This window comes from Petaurus breviceps, unplaced genomic scaffold (assembly GCF_028583685.1).
Source record: "Petaurus breviceps papuanus isolate PSGF00001 unplaced genomic scaffold, PetGlider_PUasm1.0 38, whole genome shotgun sequence".
NCBI lineage: Eukaryota > Metazoa > Chordata > Mammalia > Diprotodontia > Petauridae > Petaurus > Petaurus breviceps.
In genome coordinates, this window is record NW_027186304.1 from 27,684,807 (window position 1) to 27,697,316 (window position 12,510).

A 12,510-nucleotide genomic window follows, 5' to 3' on the forward strand; every position below is an offset into this window, starting at 1 on the left:
ACATCTCATGCATTAGCAAGCAAAGAACATAGCCTACTTTGAGAGCCGCATATCTGGGAGTAGATCTTCTTGGGAAATTCATAGTTCCAATATGATTTGAAGAGGTAGGACCCATAAAAAGTAATTCAATAACAACAACAAAATTTAAAGACCCGCAAGATACTTAAAGACAAAATGCAACAAGTTAAATAGGCTATGGCCATAGTCTTACGTTACAGCTATTTTGGTCCTAAACCAACCACTTCTGTTAAGTTCAATGTGTTCTACACTTATGTACCCCACCTTGTGCTAACAACTCCTTGTATTTGGGTTAGGTTTTGCTCAGTCTGCATCTCTTCTTATTGGCCATGGTTTGGGTGTTTTAAGTCTCTTAGGGCTGTTTGGCAGGCTCACTGTCCCCATCCCTCATCCCTGCCTAAATAGCAACCCTTATCTCCCGATAGGTTGCTGCTCATTGAGCCTAGGGCTGTGCCAGTGGTGATAAAAGTGGTCCCCCCTGAAAGAGTGTTTTTACTCTCACCTATATCCAATCAGTTTCCAAGTCATCAATTCTACCTCTACAATAGTGACCCTGTCTATCTCTTCTCTACATATTGTACTAAGGAAGGATACAACATTTGTACTTATGTAAGGAAGTGCAAAAGAATTTAAGGAGTTTTTTTAGCAAGAATTACAGAGAAAACTGGAAAGCAGTTTGGCAGCAATTAGGTTTAAACCAGCATCTTATACCATATACCACAATAAGCTTAAAATTAGTAGAGAGTATGATCAGAATATGAGCCAAAGGGAGAATTCTTAATCAGATGAAATAAAGAAGATCACAAGAGAAAAAACAGATAACAGAGATTATATGAAATCATACAGACTAAATAGATGTAGCTAAGAAACATTTTGCTTAGGGAAAATCTTTGCATCAAATATCTCTGGTGATGTTCTGATAATTGAGATATTTAAGGATCTAACACAGATATGTAAGACCAAGAGTCATTCCTCAGTTTTGCCATTTTTTCCCTCTAATTTTTAAAATCTTTGTTCTAAGGGATTATTCCCTGGATAGCGGAGAGAAGGATATTTTTGGAAATAAATGTGATAGAAAAACAAAAGCCATCAGTATTTTTTAAGAGAAACGTTGAGAAGGGAGAGAGTATTGACAATGGGAGATTAGAAAACTTTCACCTTGGGTGTCACCTGAGTTCAGGCTTCAAGAAAGCCAAGTATTCCAAGATGCAAAAGTGAGGAGGGAGTAAATTCTAGATGGGGTGGGGTGAGGAGAAGAAATAAATCCCATGCATGTGCATATGTCTGTGCAAAGACATGGAAGCAAGAGATGTAATATCAAGGTTAGAAAGCAGCAGATAGGTGTTTGATGAGAATGTAGAGTTCATGAAGGAAAGTGTGAAATGTGTCTGAAAAGATAGCCTGGAGCTAGACTGTGATGTGCTTTAAATACCATTTTAAGGAATCCTTATTTTATCCTTTAGGCAGTAAGGATCCTGTGAAGATTCTTAAGCAAGGGAGTGACATGGTCAGATGAATGTCCTAAGGAAGCCACTCTCATAACTATGTGTAGGATGGGCTGAAAAGTAGAAAGACTGACATCCAGGGGAAAAGTAACAGGATCTCGCTGAGTTGGACTAATATCCCTGTTACCAATGTTGATATGTGATCCCCCTAAAAAAGACCCAGTTCAGCCCAGAAAATGGCATGAACCTAAGAGGTTAGGGTGCTTTTATTAAAGATCGTTGTCCATGCTGAACAAAGTTGTGAAGTAAGCAGAACTTCCCTTTTCTCCCCCAGCCTCCCATTTCTTCCTCTGATCATGGATCATGGATCTCTGATCATCCCAATTCAAGTATCGGTCTTTATGCTTTCTTCTAAAAAGCTTGATATCTTTAAAAAAAAAAAAAAAAAGACTTTAGATTTGTTAACACTAAAGTGCAAACGACTGATAACGACTGAAAGGTTAGCCTTCCTAGAAGGATACTGTAGAGACTACTACCCTCCTGGACCACCACACATACCACAGTTTAAATTCCTTCTCCTGATACCGTGTGTCAACAGGAGAAGGATAAATAGCTTCTAACGGAAAGCTATCAGCTTTCCCGGCTGCAGCTCCTGGGGATATTTAGGCCCCATCATCTGATCCTGGTTTTTCCCAGTGGAGTGTGTGTGTGTGTATGTGTGTGTGCGCATGCGTGTGTGTGTGTGTGTGTGAGACAGACACAGTCAGAGGCAGAGAATTCCCACCTCTGACACATTGGGTTTATAACCCTGGTCAAATCACTTCATATTCCAGTGCATCAGGCAACTAATATGTTGCAAAGAAGTTGCCAACCTGCCATGCTAGAGGGACTTTCTCTATCCCAACAAAATCGTAGATCATTTCCTTTCCTATCCCCGCTCTACCCCACTTAGTGTGGGGTAGGAGATATTCAAAGATGTAGCAATGATGCAAAAAGATTTGCATTCTCTTAAATTACATTCAATTCAAACAAGGATTTATGATATGCAGACCTTTATCCTCAGTGCTTGGTAGAGAGGAATCCAAAAATAGAATAGACTCTGTCACTGTCCTCATGGAGTTTATAAGCTAGTAGGGGAATGATATAGAATGCTGATGTTTGACATGCTATGAGGAAAATCTTCCTAATCATTAGAATTATCCAATCATGCAGAGAACTCTCCTATAAAAGAAATTGTTGCCAATCCCCAATAAATATAATTAATGGAGCAGAGTATTGAGGGCCATAAGCACCTGGCAGGAATCCTAAATTAATCTATTGCTCCTTTGACAAGACTCCTGGTATATTACACAAAGTTTGCAAAAGCAGTCTCACCATTCTTCAGATATTGAACAATTGATTCCCATCTTGTATTAGGTCCCTAATTTCCTTACACCACATCTTACCCTTTTGGGTTAGAAACCACAACGCTGAATACTCCACATGTGGAAGAAATTGAAGGAGTAGCAAAGAATCGGCTCATTGGTTTTTGTTTTGTTTTCCTTTTTAAATTAAATTGTATTTTTCATTTAATAAACATTTATTTTCTCTCCCCACTTCTTGCATCCTGATTGAGAAAAAGAAAAACAAAAACCCTTGTAAAAGTATGCGTAGTCAAGCAAAACAGATTCCTGTATTGATCATGTTAAAAAATGTATGTCGGGGCAGCCAGGTAGCACAGCAAGTAAGAGCACCAGCCCCAGTGTTGGGATGACCTGAGGATTGAATCCAGGCTCAGACACTTAGCACCCACCCAGAAACACTTGCCCGTATAACCTTGAGCAAGTTACTTAGCCCCGATTGCTTTAAAAAAAAAAATGTATGTCTCACTTTGTATATTGAGTCTATCCCCACTCTGTGAGTGGGTAACATGCTTCATCGGGACTCTGGAATCAAGAATCAGTGTTAATATACATCTATGAATAAGGAGTTGGCACCTTTCATTTGCTGGGTGCAGAGTTTCAAATGAACCTGGAAATTCCTGACTGAGCTAAATACATATATGAGACTACAGTCGCACAACAATGTCATTGAATGATATTGTATGCCCACTTAACTTTTGGAGAAAGCAGGAAGTTAGCTAAAGAAACAAAGAATAAAATATTAAGCTTTGAATGCTAGTCCCTAACAGCATCTCTAAGTATGAGTTGTGTTCTTTGACCTGCTGGTATTGGACACAGACATGGCTACCCCTGAGGTAGCGATGTGAGCCTGGAGTCAGGAAGACATCTTCCTGAATTCAAAGATGGCCTCAGACATGTACTAGCTGTATGACCCTGGCCAAGTCACTTAACTCTGTTTTCCTCAGTTTTTCCTTTGTAAAAAAAAAAAAAGAACTAGAGAAGCAAATGGTAAACCACTCTAGTATCTTTGCCACACAAACCCCATGGACAGTACTGGCATGATATGGTCCACAGAGTCATGAAGAGTTGGACACAACTGAATAATAGTACACGGCTACCCCTAATAAATAGCTTAAGGATTACCATAGAAAACAATTAATTAATTATTGAACATTAAAATTCCTGTTAGGATGAAAAGAATTGAAGTAGCAAAACACTCACTGATTAAAGATTTGCTAATTGTTTCTTTAGTCTCCTAATACTATAATATCTTTGCAACAGTGACAATTTAGAAGGAAGATTTTTAGGGCCTAAAGAATATAGGAATTCTGAAGACTCCTATGACAAAAAACAAATCATTTAACCTTGCATTGCATTCTCATCTACAAATTTGACTTGGGCCAGCTAGGTGGCACAGTGAATAGAGCACTGACCCTGGAGTCAGGAGGACCTGAATTCAAATCCAGCTTCAGACACTTGACACTTACTAGCTATGTGACCTTGGGCAAGTCACTTAACCCCAATTTCCCTGCCCTCCAAAAAGAAAAAAAAATAAAAATTTGACTAGTGGCCTGATGAACAATGGGCATCTAGGTGGATAGTGTGCCAGACCTGGAGTCGGGATGACTCATCTTCCTGAATTCAAATGTGGCTTCAGACACTAGCTGTGTGACCCTGGGCAAGTCACTTAACCTTATTTGCCTCAGTTTCCTCATTTGCAAAATGAAGTCAAGAAGAAAATGTCTAACCATTCCAGGATCTCTGCCTAGAAAATTCCAAATGGGGTCACAGAGAGTCCAACACAACTGAACAACTACTGAACAATAGACTGCTGCTTCCTTCCTACCTGCCCTCTCTTCCCTTCCTATGGTTAGCCCTGAGTTACCTTGACCGTCCTCCTATCAATAAAATTGTTTTCTGCTTTGATTTGGGATCAAATTCCACTACTCATTTTCAGAGGGTAGTTAATTCTCATAATGCATGATGTTTGCATCCAAAGTGATCACAGTCAAAAAAGCCATTTGATCTTAATTATGTGATGATGTTTACAAAGCTGGAATTTAGGGTTCCTTGAGGGATTGTGATAAAGCATAAGGAAACCATGGGGACAAGAATTATTTGGTGACAGAGGCAAACTGGAGCCTACATGAGTCTATTAGTCAACCACCAAGTATTTATTAAGGGCCTACAATATTCCAAGCACTGGGCAAGGCACTGGGATTAAAAATACAAAGAATAAAACTCCCCTCTCTCAAGAAGCGTACATTCTGTTGAAAACTAAAAAATAAATATTTTTGTGTTCCTAAAAAAAAAGCTGCATATATTCTGACAGTATGAGCCACCTCACTTCTTCCCATGGTTTGTAAACCATATAGAGATGGGTTAGACTCCCAGGGGTGGGGAACCTGCAGCCTCAAGGCCACATGTGGCTCTCTAGGTCCTCAAATGTGACCCTTTGACTGAATCCAAACTTAACAGAACAAATCCCCTTAATAAAAGGATTTGTTCTGTAAAACTTGGACTCAGTCAAAAGGCGGCATTCAAAGACTAGAAGGCCACAGTGGCCTCGAGGCTGCAGGTTCCCCACCCCTGGGTTAGAGGATAGTAGAATTGGATGGATTCAGAGATGCTCGAATGACTAGACCTGAAGAGCAGTGATTTATAAATTGATATCAAATGGAAATGTAATGTCTAATGGAATATCCCAGGGATCTGTTTTTAGCCCTTTGGAAGAAACCACAGAAAGACTATTTATCAAATCAAGGATGATACAAAACTGGGAGATATTGTTGGCAACTTGGATGACAGAATGGACTCTAAAAAGTTCTCAGTAAGTAAGAACAATGGGCTTAATGATAACAATTAGCAATAACATAATTAACATTTATGTAGGACTTGCTACATTCCAGGCACTGTGCTAAGTACTCTACAAATATTATTTCACATGATCTTCATAATAAATCACCCTGAGAGGTAGGTATTATTTTTATCCCCAATTTACAGTTGAGAAAACTGAAGCCTAGGTTAACTGACTTGCCCAGTGTCACATAGCTACAAAATGTCTGAGTTCAGATTTGAGCTAAGGTCTTCTTGCCTCCAGACCCAGCACTTTGTCCATTGTGTCACCAATCTGCAACATCTGATGAAATAAATTTTAAGAATGACAAATGTTAAGTTCCTCCATGTGGTTCCAGAAAATTAACTGCATGAGTACAGGATGGGAGGAAGAGAAGGCAACGTGACTATAGACAAGACTACCTATGAAAAACCTCTATGGTCAACAATGTGCCATTGTAGCCCCACCTAAAAAAATGCAATTTTGGTTTGCTTTAACAGAAGTATAGTTTATTTTCAGAACAAGGGAAGGGAGAGTCCTGCCATACTCTGCCCTGGTCAAACCCCCTCTGAATTGTCGTGTACAATTTGGGGCAGCTCACTTTAGGAAGGGTATTAGCAGACTGGAATGCATCCAGAGAAGGAAAACCAAGGTCGTTAGGGGATGGGGAACCAAGCCATGTGGGGGTCAGTTAAAGGAACTAAAGATTTTGGCCCTGATGAAGTGAAAAAGAGAGGTAGAAATAGCTGTCTTCAAGATTTGGAAGACTGTCTCATGGAAAAGGGATTCCGTTTATTTCACTTTGTCCCAAAGGGGAAAAAGCTAGGAGTCGTTCATGAAGGTTGCTGAGGGTTGTCTGTTTTTGGGGGTTTTTTACAACTTTTTTTTCTTCTTTTGGAGGGCAATTAACCTGTTAATTAGGTTAAGTAATTAACTAATTAACCTGTTAATTAGGTTAAGTAACCTGCCCGAGGTTACATGGCTAGTTATTTTGTGTGGGTGTTAAGTGTCTGAGGCCAGAACCAAACTCGTCCTCCTGACTCCAGGCCGGGGCTTTACTCACTGCATCACCTAGCCACCCCTGGGGGTTGTCTGCTTTGACTCACTATAAGGAAAGCTTTCCCAATTAATTACTGAGCTGAAAACTGCCTGAGAAATCGGTGAGTTCCCCATCCCGGGGTCTTTAGGTACTACCTGGACAATTACTTGTCAGTGTAGTGTACAAAGGATTCCTCTTCAGTTTCGGCTTGGGCTAGATGACTCATGAGACCCCTTTTAACCTCGAGGTTCTGGGCATGTGTCACGTTGACGCCTAGAGAGAGACCAGAACGACAGCACTTCCAACATACGTTTGGTAGCGGTGTCCACCAAAGCAGCTATGGAACTCTTTTTAATTTAGATAGATCAGGATTTCTCACCTTTTTTTTTTTAAATCATGGAGAACCTTTGGAAATCTGAGCCATTGCTGCCCTTTGTAAGTGAACTGAACCAAAGTAACATCATGATGTCAGGGTCAATGTACCACTGTCTAACAGTGGCTGATAAACCAGTCAGGCTTGAAAGGCTCTATCACAGGTCAGGCTTGATGGATCTCTTCTCAGAATGATTCTTGTAGGTGCCTAAAATAAAACACATAGGCTTGCAAACAAAACCAATCATGTTGAAATAAAGATGAAATCTTTTTCCAACCAAGTAGATATGTTTTAGGAAGTTTCAGTTGCAAGTCAGATGGTAAGCACTCATGACTTCCATGGGATAAAATGATGGAGAAATGAAAGCAGTGCTTTGTGAGGAGATGGGAAGAAGAAGAAGAACTCAACCTGTAACTTCTAAAAGGTATAAAATAACTCATGGCCTTCCTCTTTTTTTCATTCTAAATTGGTGACTTTGTATCATGGCACCAGACTTTACGAACTTTTATTTACCCATAGAGAACCTTCTGCTAAGTTCTTCCTTTCCTTCCGTTGGAAACTAGACTGTGTTCCCTATGAGTTCAGAAATTAGGCCCCAAGAGAAAGTGATATATGAAGAACAGAGAGTGCTGAAAATCCCAGGTTAAACCCAGATGTTCCTAAAAGGGATTTTCTGTGATCATTGAGCTGCGGCAGATAGCAGTTCTTTTAAATACCCAGATGGACTGTTTGAATGGGAATGAAAAACTGTGTATTTTGCTGTGAATTGCTGGGGCCTCAAAGGCTTTTTTTTATAGGAGAAGATGCCAGGAACTCTTGGCTATATTGGCTCAGCTTTACTGCAGAAGTCGATGGGCGAGAAATACTTTGAAATTAACTCTGCTATTTCTGAATAAGCAAAACGGTTGTTTTCACGTAGAACTGGCACCAGAGGATGCAGGTGTCTGTTCAGTGGAGCAGAAAAAATCCGTGTGTTTATTAGGTGGCTAATGTCGAGGCTGTACAATTGTATGTTTAGACAGAATCCTCCCTGTGGGGCAGTCACATTTCTTTAAATTGTTTTATAATTTGATGTTGATGTCTTGGTTCCTTTTGCCTCCAAACGGTGAATGCATTTTGTTTATTTTTTTTCCAAGAGACCAAACCTCTCTGCATGTCACCAAGCCAAGTGATTAATGTGGTTCAAAAAGTGTTCTAAGATTACTCCCTGGGTGGTTGACATTGTGAAAAACTCTTATTTCACTAATTTGGAGAGACTTTGAGACTTAAAATATAATGTTAACTTAGGATGGCAGGACATGAATGGGCTGCAGACTGCTTTAGTCGAGGAAGGACCAGATTGGTGAGATCAGAGAAACTGGTACATCTGGAAGTATTTTTACTCACATCACATCAAACAGGATTCTAGGGACACATTGTAGAAAATATGGGTAGTGGGGCCTGGAGGCAGGACCCTAGGTAATTGGATTTTTCCACTTTTCCAATACTTGTTTTAGCAACACCTGAGTCTGATTTTATGCAGATTACTTCTGAAGAACTTCCAGGAACTTCCCTCTCAAGAAGAATGGTGTTTATCTTCTGGGTATGAAGGGTCCTCATCATCATTCCTATCATAGACAAGACCTCAGGCTATGGAAAAAGCTGTGGATTTTTGGACTCCCTATCCCAACACTGCCATTTACTAGCTGTATGACTTTGGACAAATCACTCATCCTTTCTGAGCTTCCTTTTCCTCAGCAACTATTGAATAGATATGAAACTTGGAGTCAGGAAGAACTGAGTTCAAATCCTGCTTCAGACACTAACTAGCTTTGTCACCCTGGGCAAGTCACTTAACCTCTATGTGCCTCAGTTTCCTCAACTGTAAAATGAGGACAATAACATTACCTATCTTATAGGATTGCTATGAAGATTAAATGAGTTAGCACATGTAAAGCGTGTTGCAAATCTTATAGCACTATATAAAATGCTAGCTACTATTATTGTTTATAAAATTTATATTTTACATAAATATATTTTATATTATATAATATAGACATAAATATATTTATGTCATTATAATTATATTTCTATATTATTTATTTACAGAATATACTTAAATGGCATTTATATTTCTATAAATTATATTTCTATATTGTATAAGAATAAAGAAATAAAATTTATTATTTATCAAATGAAAGGGATGGACTAGTAGATCTCTTACAGCTCAAGGTCCTTTTTTCTTAGGGATGAAATGGAAAAAGTTGAACATGCAAAAGCTTAGATTCTTAACCTTTCTTAACTGGAGTCAGTAACCCATGGAAACTGATGTTTGAACACTGTCTTTGAACACTGCAGAACATATGAAAATAACTAAATTAATATTAGATAATCCCTCACCAAGACCTTTTTTTTTGCTCTTTTTTTGGAGCAGGGAAGGCAAGGCAATGGAGATTAAGTGACTTGCCCAAGGTCACATGGCTAGTAAGTGTTAAGTGTCTGAGGTCGGATTTGAACTCAGGTCCTCCTGACTTGAACTCAGGTCCTCCTGACTCCAGGGCTGGTGCTCTATTCACTGCCCACCTAGCCTCCCCGTCACCAAGACTTTCAATCCATGTGAATACAAATTCACACCTTCATGCCTACTATTGGCAATGCAGTCTCTTCTTCCCATTTAGCTAAAACTCCTTGTACCTAATGCTCTCAGGTTATACTACAGCAATCTGTCCTCATCTGTATCTCTGTGCTTTAAAAGCTTTTCTTTTCCTTTCTTTCTAGGGAGTAGGAGGAATTGTTTTTAATTCAAAAAGATTATTAAAAACTTGAACATCATTATGAACAAACTTGCAGCATAACCACATTTAAATTAATTTCACTGTACAAAACATAACAATTTTTCAGGCACTCGGCACTCCCTCTAAGTCCCCAGCAGGATTCTTTGTGCATTCCTGCTCATTCTGCTTCCCTCTGAATGTGTTCGGAATTTGCTTTCATGTTGACCTTGCTTTATTTCTCCATGTTCTGCTCACTTCACTCTCCATTTGTTCATACAAGACACCTCAGGTCTTCTAAAATCATTTCTTATTATCAATAATATTCTGTTACATTTATTTAACATAAGTTGTCCAGCAATTCCTGGATGGATGGGCACCTTCTTACTTTCAAATTCTTTGCCAACACAAAAAGGGCTGCTATAAATATTTTTTATACATATGGGTTCTTTTTGTACATTTTACTCTTTCTTTGATGTCTTTGTAGCATAGGCCTAATAATGACATCACAGGGTCAAAGATGGTATGCACAATTTAGTCACTTTGGGGTATAATTCCAAATTGCTTTCCAGAATGGCTGGACCTATTCATAGCTCTACCAACAGCATATTAATGTGTCTCTTTTTGTACAATCCTTTCATAAATTGTCATTTTCCTAGTCTAATGGAAATGAGGTATAACCTGAGTTGTTTTAGTTTGCATTTCTCTTATTAGTTGTTTGGAACATTTTTTCATGATTCTGTTGATGGTTTTCTTTCTTTGTGAACCTCCTTGTTCCTGTCCTTAGATCATTTATCTACTGCAGAATGGTTCTCGTTCTTATATATTTGAATCAGTTCCTTATATAACTTGCATAATAAAGCTTTGTTCAGAAAAACTTGCTGTACACATTATTATCTAGTTAACTTTTCCCTTCTAATGTTAACTGCATTAATTAAAAAAAACTTATATATCATCAAAATTATCCATCTATCTTCTGCATCTCTCTATATCCCTTGTTTGGGCCTTTTTCTATAGTTGTAAATGATACTTCTTTCTTGCTATAACTGTTTTATGGTGCAGCCTGTCATATCTACTTTATGCATCTTATTGGAACTTAACCTATGTATGTGATGTGAGGTGTTGGTCTAAACCTAATTTCTGCCATATAACTTTGCAGTTTTACGAGGAGGTGTGTGAAATAGTGACTCTGTATTTCAGTGCTAGGATCCTTGGATTTATCAAACACCATACTACTATGTTTATATGCTTTTATATGAGGGGTTAATAATCTATTCCACTGATTGACTTCCTTAGTCTTTTAACCAGTTCCAATAATTCTAATGATAACTACTTTTTGAGTAATGAGTTTAATGTCTAGTATAGTTAGGCCTCATTATATTACACTTTTTAAAATTATTTCCCTTAATATTAGTGTCCTTTTTCCTGCATATGAATATTATTATTCTTTTTCTAGCTCTATAAATTAATCCCATGGTAATTTGATTAGTCTAGCACTACACATGTAAATTAACTTAGATACTACTGCCATTTAAAAAATTTTAGCAAAGAGGGGAGCTAGGTGGTGCAATGAGTAGAGCACCAGGCCTAGAGTCAAGAGGACTTGAGTTCAAATCTGGACTCAGACACTTGTCACTTAACTAGCTGTGTGACCTTGGGCAAGTCACTTAACCACAATTGCCTTGCCTTCCTCCCTCCAAAAAAAAATTTTTTTTTTTAGCAAAGTCCAATGACGAGCAATTAATGTCTCTCCAATTATTTAGGTCTGTCTTTATTTCTTTAAATGACTTTTTGTAGCTGAATTCGTATAGTTCTTATGCCTTCCTTGGTAAATAACCTTCCAAATGTTTTATATATTCTGAAGGTTTTTGAATGATTCTCTTTCTGTCTATTCCTTCTTGCTTTTGTTGGAAATATGCAGAAATTCTAATGGTTTGTATTTATTTTATATCCTGCTATTTTGATGAAGTTATTGTTTCAATTTTTTTTACTTAACTTTTTAGGGTTCTTTAAATAGAGCATCATATCACCTGAAAAAATAATGATTTTGTCCCATTCCCTTTTCTTGTCCTATTGTTCTGTTTATAATTTTTGCACTGTTTTTTTATTTTTATTTTTTTCTTTTAAGCAATTGGGATTAAGTAACTTGCTCAAGGTTACACGGCCAGTTATTTCTGGGTGTGGTGCTAAGTACCTGAGCATGGATTTGATCCCTAGGTCATCCCGACACTGGGGCCGGTGCTCTTACTCGCTGAGCCACCTGGCCACCCCTAAGCAATTGGGATTAAGTAACTTGCTCAAGGTTACATGGCCAGGTGTTTCTGGGTGGGTGTTAAGTGTCTGAGCCCAGATTTGATCCCCCAGGTCATCCTGACACTGGGGCTGGTGCTCTTACTCGCTGTGCTACTTGGCTGCCCCACTGTGTTTTTTTTTTAATGGTAATAATGGACATCCTTGCTCTACCTCTGATCTTATTGGAAAGGCCCCATTAAATATAAAGGTAACCCCTTGGTTTTAGATAGATAATACTTAACATATTCAAGAAAAGGCCATTTATTCCAGAAATAGGTGAGGTACTCTGTCAAAAACTTTTCCCATATTTATTGATATATGATTTATATTGTTTTTCTTAGATATGGGGTACAAATGTATTATGTAGTATATTTG

General features: G+C 38.3%; 1 protein-coding gene and 1 long non-coding RNA gene across 2 annotated transcripts in view; one reads left to right on the forward strand and one right to left on the reverse strand.

Annotated features, from left to right (window-relative positions):
• Positions 1–12,510, forward strand: part of L3MBTL4 (L3MBTL histone methyl-lysine binding protein 4) — a 450,236-nt gene that overhangs the window by 411,668 nt on the left and 26,058 nt on the right. The window lies entirely within an intron of this gene.
• Positions 58–7,296, reverse strand: LOC138170394 (uncharacterized). Its single transcript, XR_011170601.1, has 3 exons — positions 6,876–7,296; positions 2,909–3,069; positions 58–1,890 (listed from the first exon to the last, which is right to left on the reverse strand). It is a non-coding gene; the product is annotated as an uncharacterized lncRNA (long non-coding RNA).